Here is a 7842-nt window from a genome sequence, read left to right as displayed (position 1 = left end):
CTTCCAGTCCTCAGCCCATGAGTCACAAGTCAAAGTAATGTACTTCTTGCTTTGCGCTCTTCCTGTTCTCTGTGTTTGTTTCAGGGCTTCAAACTGGTTCACTCTGGCTCAACTCCCTCCTGAGACTTTTGCCTTGCCTGCCCAGATACACCTTTTCGTTATCTGTAAAAGGTGACTGATTATTACTGACACCATCGGAACAAGCCTGTTCAATAGCTCCCAAAGCAGTGCGTGCAGATGAAGCACTGTTCCTGGTGAGTGGAATGCAGAGTCTGCTCTCCCTGTCATCCAGTCACTTCTGATTCCACATAGGACTTCTTCAGACTGTTGCAAAAAGAGAAAGGAAAGGACATCTGAATTTTTGAAAACTCAGAATAAACACCCTCAAATGTTCCAAAGGAAGATGGAGGCAGGGATGAGGAACATTTTTTACCTGGTTTATGGTGTATGAGGTATTATTGTATACGGAACATGTATGCCTTTCTTTGGCATCTTGGGAGATACTTGTTAAAGTTGTAGCTTTCATTGATAAAGAAGGAAGATGTCATCGTTTTTGAAATATGGTAGCTCTTAGGCCACAAAAAGGAGAGCATTTTCATTTGAATTGCTTAAGAATTTAATCTCTCTCCCCTTAATTATAGCCCCCTCCTGCTTTTTATAAATTCTTACTAAACTTTTACGTTCTTTACTTGGAGGGTGGCATATAAAGTTCTTTACCTGGATTGTGACCCTGCCTGTGAAATTCTCACTAGAAAGCGCCCGCGCGCGCGCGCGCGCGCGCGCACACACACACACACACACACACACACACACACACACACACACACACACCCAGTAATAGATCACTAGCCAAGAAAGATAATTTGAGTTATTTCTGAGGTAACAGTTGTAAAATTAAAATAGGCAACTCATTTAATTATCCATAGAGTGAAAAGAGAGCTACAAAAATAGATATATTCTGGCAAGTCAGTGCTTTGCAGAACAAATTTAGTTTTAAGCACATTTTTAAAATCAGATGGTATCAGTTCCAATTCTAATGCGTTTAAATAGTCAGATCAGTTTGTCCTAATTAAAAGCAAAGATTAGCTTTACATGTCTTTACTAGAAGTATATTTAATAAAAATATGTTCATTTAGACCTCAGTTTAGCTGACAGATTGTAAGCAATATGATCAAGTGAATGGTATTTGAACAAGTTGGAGTCTTGCCCCAAGATCACAGAATTAAAAACAAAAACTCTTTGTGTATCATGCTTTAACGCTGATTTTCCTCTATTCTGTGTGTGTGTGTGTGTGTGTGTGTGTGAGAGAGAGAGAGAGAGAGAGAGAGAGAGAGAGAGAGAGAGAGAGAGAGAGAGAGAGAGAGAGTAATTATTATGTTTCATGGTCATCCGGGCCCTTGCCTTCTCTCTCTCACTGCCTGATTTTGAATATTGTTTCTCATTGACGCCTACCCTAGAGGACAGGCCAAGAAGGAAAGAAGCTAAATCCACCAGTTTCTCTTCTTATTGCGATTTTTTATAGGGAAAGAGTCTCACAAAATGAATGAGTCAGCTTATGAATGTGACGCTGGCTCTTTTTAGGGCCTTCTTTCCAATTCTCCATAGCCAATCGACAAATAGTTTGTAAGCTAGCAAATCCCTTGTTTTTAAAAACCCCAGGTACTGCCTTGAGCATCCGATTTCCCTGCTTTACAGTAACGAGTACTCTGGTTCAATCAAGTGACAATGTTGCCCAGAAAGAGAATGTCATAATGGCAGTGCCCGCTCCTGGGGTGTTTTCTTCTCAGCCCAGTTGGCCAAGTATTTTCACAGACATTCTGCTCTATCCTCCCCAGAGTGCTGTGTGGTAGGTCTTACTATCAATGACACTGAAAAGGCTACTGGCAGGATGCATCTATTTTCATCGGAATCAATACTGATATATTCCATTGGGGAGTTAGACAAAGCTAAAACCTCACAGAAATATTAATATGCAAGACGAGGATATGAAAGCAGTAAATTACTGTTAAAATTTAAGATGAAAACATTCGGGTTTCTATTTTTTACCTCCTTTCATTTTAACTCCACCGCCAACAGGGCAACTGAAATGTCTCGCCTCGGTGTGGTGCCGTGCGGGGAGCTCCATGTAAATATACCTAGACCATGACAGGAGGCGCACCGTTCTTAAAGTGACATTCATTTCCACCACGGATGCTTTAGGCAAAACCCTTTCAGCTTATAAGTGGAGGGGGTGTGTGCGTGTGTGTTTCAAAGAGGATGACGTGACACTTTTGAGGTTTATTTAAGTGGTTAAAGATCCCGAGGTTACTAGAATTAGACTGTTAAGCATTTTCCCTCCTTGTCTCCCAGAGATGCGAAATCTACAATTTTCTCGGTTCAACTGACAGATAAATTGGCAATTCGACTAAAAGGATAATATTCCCTTAACGATGCATTCGTGTGAAGCCCTAGCAACTGTATTAGGCAGCGGAGAGGAAACGCTGCGATTTAGAGTGACAGATGATTTTTTTTCTCATCCATCAAGCCGCCTCAAAACGTCACAATATTTACACCTCTTCCTTGGAGGATCAGAATCCAGAGACAGGCAGACAGAAAAGAAGGTGGGGGGTGGGGGTGGGGGCGTGTAAAATCCCGACCGGTTGCTACTTGATCGGGAAGAAGCGAGCGTTGCACCTTTAAATCCTGCTCTTCCATTCCCGGTCCCCCTCCCCCCTCCCCCTCCGCCCCCTGGGTTTTTGCAATAAATCTCCCGGTTCTGCGTTCAGCCCTGCAGATCCGTATTTAAAACAGCACCATCTGGGAAGGGTGGGTGGCAATGGTGATGCGGACGCCTTGGAGTTCCTTTGCAGCACGCTTGGAATTGCATCAGACGGATCAGAAATTCCCCCCGCCCCCAGCCCAGCCCCTCCCTCCCCCCTCCGGCCCCTCCCCGCCCCGCCCCGCCCCTCGCGTAGAGCCGCCCGAGAAACGGCTGCATCTCGGCAGGACCTGCGCCCCATTCGCTGCGGGCTGGCTCCGTCAGGCTCGCTCCCTTTGTGTGCCCAGCAGCCTATCACCGTCATCTGATCCTAGTACCTTTTCTTTCCACCACCCCCCCCTTTCCCTCTTCTGAATTTTCAGGCTCCTTGCGTGGCCCACGAACCCCCGCGTCTCTCCACCTGCGTGGGGTGCGGAGTCTCGGGTTCCCTGGGACAGTTGAGTCTGGAGTTTTCGCACATAGGTTTCCCTCTCCGCCGCCCACGCCCCAAGCTATCGCCCCCGGAGGAAGACGGGGCGACCGGGCCGGAAAACAGAACGGCCGAGCCCTGGGGTGACGCTTGCCACCCAGCCGGGTTCCGCGGCCGGAACAAAGGGTCGGGAAGGGGTGGGGTGAGGACTGTGGGCGGGCGGTGAGGTTGGTGGCCCCCACACCGGGGCGCACACGGCCCCGGGCTCCGAGAGGACGCCGCCGCGCGCTCGGGCCGCCGGGGTCCCCCGGGGGCGGAGGTGGGGGTGGAGCGGAAGGCCGGGCGGCGGAGAGCCGCTTCCACGCCCCCCGCTCCCTCCGGCCCACCCGGGTGGCGGCGGCGAGCGGCTTCGGCGCCTTCCCCCCCCCCCCAACCACCACCCGGCGCAGCCCCGGCGGTGCGGGGCGGTATGCGCGCCCCGCGCTTTGGAGGCTCGGTCCCGCGCGGCGCGGGGCTCCAGAGAGTTGGGCTTCCCCCGCCCAGGCGCCCTCCCCCGGCCCGCACTCCGGAGCTGCGGTCCAGCAAGGACCTTCCTTCCCGTTGGCAGCGGAGGCCCCTCCTTTCCCTGAGTTAGCCCGACTGCTTCGGACCGGGGCTCAGGGGAGGCGTCCGGACCGGCAGGGGTACGGAGAGCGGTCGTGGCTGCTCCCCTTTCCTTGAGAAAGCGGGAGCCTTCTAAGCCAGCGCCCGAAACTCGCCAGGAAGGAGGAAAGAAAGAATAAACCCCGAAAGAAATCTCCAGCTAGGCAAGAGGCCGATGGGAAGGGAGAGATAGAATGAAGGAGGGATGTGGAGAGGGAGGAGGGGGCGGGGTGGAAGAAGGGGGGCGGGAAGGAGGGAGGAAGGGGGAGAAGGCGGGAGGGAGGGACACAGAATGAATCCTTCTGACTAGAAGAGCTGAAATTACCTTGATTCATTTTGTGTTGGAGATTTAGCGTTACCTCCTTCCCTCTCCGCAACCTCCACCTCCCTTTCTCCACCGCACACTACCTTCCTCGCTTGATTCTAAATGGTACAAAGTCATATTGTAGGAAATCGAATATTGTGCAAACGCTTCATAATTAGTAATGAATCTACTGTACACACACACACACACACCGGCAAAAAGAGAACGGAAAAGAGGGAGGTAAGGGGAAATAAAGAGAGCGAAATCTTACATTTGAATCAGACATTTTCAGGTTTGAGTTAACTAAACTCGTTATATCGACAAGAAGACTGGACATTTATTTCCCCCCTCCCCCCTCGCTTTACCCTAGGGGGCAATTCAAACTAGGCAAATACCAAGAAACATCTCTCACTCTCCCTCTACCCACAACACGTCCTTTCCGGTAGATCAAGTATCAAAATAGCTCAAGAATTGGGGATGCAGGGGTCCCCGCCCCGGTGCTTACCTTCTTTGCGGCTTACACCACCCCGGTGGCTAGATCCTGGAGATAAACACTTGCATTTCCCAAAGTTAACCCAGTATACCAACCCGGAGCTTGCCAAGAGTCTATTCCAGCCTACACCGCTAGGAAGCCAACTTCAGTGTGCTCAATGAGGGGACCAAACTGGGGCTCGCTTTCCGAACGCTCCGCTCCAAAATCCGACTCTCTCTCCAGCCCCAATCTCAGTGTGAGTCGAACCTCAGAAAAGACGCGTTTTAAGGGCGCTACGGGGCAGGCGTTACAGCGGGGCCCGAGGCGGCTACCTGGGGTACCACTACCTCGGACAAGTCCATTGGCTCTGTCCAAGGTGCTGAATGGATCCCGGACCGCTCGCGATTACACACACAGCGCAGCAGGAGTAAAGAGCTTAAAAAAATCCCTAATTAAGTCACGCTTAATATTGCTCTAGACGGCTTCTTCTACTTCCTTACGTTTCATCACGTGCGGATGGATGGCTTTTTCCTGTTAATAGTTGATCGCATGTCGACGAGACCCCTTTCTTCTGTGGGAAGATCACCCATTTCACTACTTGTGACTTATTTCTCTCCCACCAACGCCATCCCCATTCGCACACCAATCCTCAGTCGTACCCCACCCTTAGCCCCTACTCCACCCCCTAACCCCAACCTCTACCAGCGTTCTTGTTTTTAGATGGGAATTTACCACCCCTCGCTAATGTCAATTACATGCCCAAATATAAATCACACAATATGCTCATACACCACACACATAGAGGCAAAGAATGGAATTCAAGACGGCTGAGAGAGAAGCATCCGTCTTGAACAGCCTATAAAATCCCCCACCAGCTCTAAGTTTGTTCCACGCAGTTCCACATTGCTGTGTTAAATCTTAAATGATTCCAATTAAAGTTGCACCGCCTAAGAATCCGATTCCCCTGGCCCGAGTAGTTGCTGTTCTTAGGCGTGTGAAGTGCCAGGAAGAGCCGCGCGATATGCCCGTTGTTAAGCAACATGTCAAGATTTTTCAATTATAATGCAGGGTTTATTGCTACTCACCATTGTGCCTTTGCTGTCCTGGAGACTCAAGTGTCTTAAAATCCCGTCTCCCCAACAGATGCTGGAAGGTAATGTGTCTTGTTTGAAGTCATCATGTGAGAAGTTCGGCTTTGCTCAGTGGATCGCCCACCACTTGGTGTGACTTATGAATCTAATAACCCTTTGCAATATCCGCAAGCTTAAACTCTCAACCACCTTGGCGACTACAGAAGACAAAGCAACCGGCATCGATGTAAAAAAACAAACAAAACAACCCTATAGATTTACGCAAGCGTCCTCACTCTGAGGGACGCGTTTCCCTTTGAGTTCTTACGGGATTCTAATGAATGAGCGAGGTTACCAATGACTGCCCAACTGACCCTCGATATAGCGGGTGGCTCCTAAGGCTGCCTCCCGACGCCCGTCGCTGGGTCCAGGCACAGAAAGTTCCCGGCTAAAGTGGGAGTTTCTGGGTCTCCCCCATAAAAATAGCCCAGCCTGCACACCACTCCCTTGCCCACTGCTCGGTTCACACCTGGGGCTCCGACAAGCTGAGCCGGCCCGGGAGATTTCCCTGTCGCCAGGTAAGGAAACCTTCGCCTCTCCGGCTCGAGCGGGAAGACCGCAGGGGGACTTGTTGCTTATCGGCGCCCGCGGGCTACCTACCGCTTTAATAATAATTCCAGATAAGCGCAGGAAGGAGGGGGGCGAGGGGGGCGGCAACGACGACGCCGACTCTCCGCGCTGTTTACGTGATCAACTCACCGTGACTCCCTCGGTAAAAAGGAAACTTCTTAGAAAAGTTCCTGTCCCCCTCCCCCATCATGACTAAGGGTCTCCAGCCGACGAGGTCGTGAGTGATGATCAGGTGGGGGTGGGGGCTGGGCGAGGGAAAGGATGCGGGGGGGCGGGGGGAGTAAGTGACTTGTCCTTGGGAACAACTACGTGCGTGCAAGCGCGCATCAGACTCGGCAACTTTCCCTCGCCCTCTTAGGGACTGATGACTAGGCGAGAGGCACCCGGGCGAGCCACCAGTTGCCCACAGGAACCCGTGAAAGCCAGGCTCCCGGGCGGCGGGGATGAATGAAGTTATGACTGCGTTCGCGCTAATGGGTTCTGGCTTGGCCACGCAGCGTTCACCGCCCCGCGGCGCAGCCAGGTCGCCGAGCGGCGGCTACCTCGGAGAGCGAGCGGAGCCGCGGGGAACAGGAGGCAGGGAGGCCCCGCCGCGGCTCTCTGCTGGCCTCTCCGCGGCCAAACGGGAGTTTTCTTCCGCGGAGTCGCTTCCGCAGCAGCGGGTGGGGGTGGGGGCTTCCCGGCTACCAGGGTGCCTGCAGGGGGTGGGGGTGGAGTTGGAGGAGTGAGCCTGGCGGGGAACTGGAGCCGCGCACTCGGGGAGCAGGCTTCGAGATGGTGAGAGCCGGGAGGAGGCTCTCCCCCGGGACCCCCTGCGCTTAGCCCCATGCATCCCCACCAGTGGGAGCACAGGCTGGGAAGTGGAGAGGTCACATGTCGGCAGAAAGTAACTTGGAAGGGAAATGATCAACTTCGAGAAAAGAGAGAGAGAGAGAAGACTCACATTAACACAAACCATCCCCCAATGTGTACAATAAAGGCAAAGGAGGGCGGAGGTGGGGGGTGGGGTGGGGGTAGGGAGGGCGCCACTCTGCTGGCGACCTGGGGAAAACTCCGGAAATCTCCGGCCACCGGCCATAACTCCAGCGTCGGCCACGTCCCCCAGCCTGGGTTGTCGCTCGCTGAGCCAAGGTACATTTCCACTGAAGCCTGCCCCAGTCGGCGCCTCCACAGCCCAGCCGAGGAAGCGGGATGCTGGAGAACCAGTTGTTATGGAGATGCCCGTCGCTCTGAGACGAGCGAGTGTCCTGGGAAGTCCCCAGGCGCATTTCAAGTTTCGTCTTCTTGGCACCGATGCGGATTTTACTCTCCACCCAGAGTTCCAACCGAGGGGAACCCACCAGTGGCGTCATAGGCCCTGGCCGCGGCGCTATTGACTGCAGGGACAAGCCTGCAGAAGACGCTGCGGAAGATGGTAGCTAGCTCCTACGTGTCAGACCACCTCGCCCTTTCCAGTGTTCAGTCTCTTTATTCCAAGTGCCGTGTTTGAATGCCATTCGTGTTTCCTTACATATAAGCACCTCACTGAAAAGCTAGGATGATTCGAAACAACAGATA

The sequence above is a fragment of the Tenrec ecaudatus genome, chromosome 4 (genome assembly GCF_050624435.1).
Source record: "Tenrec ecaudatus isolate mTenEca1 chromosome 4, mTenEca1.hap1, whole genome shotgun sequence".
Lineage (NCBI taxonomy): Eukaryota > Metazoa > Chordata > Mammalia > Afrosoricida > Tenrecidae > Tenrec > Tenrec ecaudatus.
This window is presented reverse-complemented; position numbering follows the sequence as displayed.